The 1750-nt window shown below is 31.3% G+C and overlaps 1 protein-coding gene across 1 annotated transcript in view; it reads left to right on the forward strand.

Annotated features, from left to right (window-relative positions):
- Positions 1 to 1333: 1333 nt before the first annotated feature.
- The window catches only part of LOC100641312 (glycine dehydrogenase (decarboxylating), mitochondrial-like), a gene marked incomplete at its 3' end in the record, with an annotated part of 15380 nt that continues 14963 nt past the window's right edge, over positions 1334 to 1750 (forward strand). The window contains exon 1 of the mRNA XM_020002312.1: positions 1334 to 1421. The remainder of the gene's footprint in view (positions 1422 to 1750) is intronic.

Here is a 1750-nt window from a genome sequence, read left to right on the forward strand (position 1 = left end):
ATTTGTAGTTGTTTATATTATTTATCATCATTGTTTATTGTTGTTTATTGTTGTTTGTTGTTTATTGTTGTCACTGATATTTCTGATACGTTTTATGTATTCATCATCAGTCAATATTATTATTATTATTATTATTATTTATTGTAAATATCACTTCTTTCTTTCTCTGTCTTATTATTAACATGTACTTATTATTATTATTATTATTTTATTTGTGTTCTTTTGTTGTTAAAAATGTGCATTGTATCAATTGCATTCTTTACAAATTTTGTCATTCGAAAATTACAGAGACCATGCTGCCTTTAATTAATGTGTAACTGACATGATTTTCTGGGGTATTTTTCTATTGGTCTAATATGATTATAATGATCATAAAAATGCTATATGCTAAGTCTTATTGTCTGAAAGAAATTATTCACAGAGATATGAGCCTTCAAAGTTGCGCATTTTGCTTCCTGCCATTTTACATCCTGTAAGGGGGTGTGGCTAAACGTGACGTCATACAAGGTATATGGTTGACTTTTACCATTGACTGCAATGTAAAAATAGTAGATGATAATCATGATATCTCTGTTATACTTAATTTTATACCTTGTAACTTTCAACCTGTAGTAAAAGTGAATCAAGTGATAGATTGTGCTTATAAATAGAGGACATCTGAGTCATTATGGCTGGTATAGCTTGCAGCTCACAGCCTACTTTTGACAATCCATAATGATCGAGCTGCTTCTTGTATGGTTCATCAAGTTTCATGTACTATTGTTGCTTAGTAGTGTTAGAATACCAAATAAACTATTAAATATACGAAATACACAAACACAGTTTCATTATGGATTGTCAAAAGTAGGCTATATGAGCTGCAAGCTATGCCAGCCACAATACTCACACACGTACAGTTGTACACACCCAAAAGTTGAAACCTGAATTAAGATGATTTCTATAGTCTGAATCAGTCCTGATATCAGTCTGAATCATGAATTTTTGGCACTCAGTCACAATACAATAATGAAATCAGGCATGATACAATTATGATAAATTTTTATACTGGTTCAGGCCAGAGCAACAGTCATGATTAGCAATGATACCTACCAGTACTATACCAATACTGATATCAGACTTGATTCATTGCTAATTCAGGCAAGAAAACTCTTGGGTGTGTACTCTTTCCTGTCATGTGACTATCATGTGACCTCTGTATTCCACTCCCACTAGAAACAAGTACTAGTTCATTGATGAGGGACTTCACTCAAACTCACTTGCAGTCATCAAGCAAAGTTCTTAAATATTGACGTAGTGACTGGTCCTTATGAGGACTTTGTTTTAACTGATGATGTGTGTGGAGTGATACTCCAGTATATCCTAATAATGATGGTATCATTAATAATTATCATGACATCATACAGCAAGCTAAAGGATTGAAGGTAAGGAGTGCAATGTATAGAGTATTATCATCTTAACTGGGCCAAATTTTGTCAAAATTTGAAAGGAAAGAATTCTCCATTTTTATAATTTTTCTCTGGCATACATGTGTGTATATACATGTTTTTATGTTGTGTAGAAAGTTTGAGCTGATTCCAATCAAAATTAAATTTTAAAGTTGCTCAAAAATTGAATCAAAGTGCCTGTACTACAGTATAGTGTCTTAAGCCAAATTTTTACATAATTATTATCAACATAATAATTATTATCAATATTTAGTAGCTTTTGCTACTGAAAGTATGACCAATGGATAATAATTATTGAAATATTG

This window comes from Amphimedon queenslandica, unplaced genomic scaffold, assembly GCF_000090795.2.
Source record: "Amphimedon queenslandica unplaced genomic scaffold, v1.1 AMPQUscaffold_12939, whole genome shotgun sequence".
Lineage (NCBI taxonomy): Eukaryota > Metazoa > Porifera > Demospongiae > Haplosclerida > Niphatidae > Amphimedon > Amphimedon queenslandica.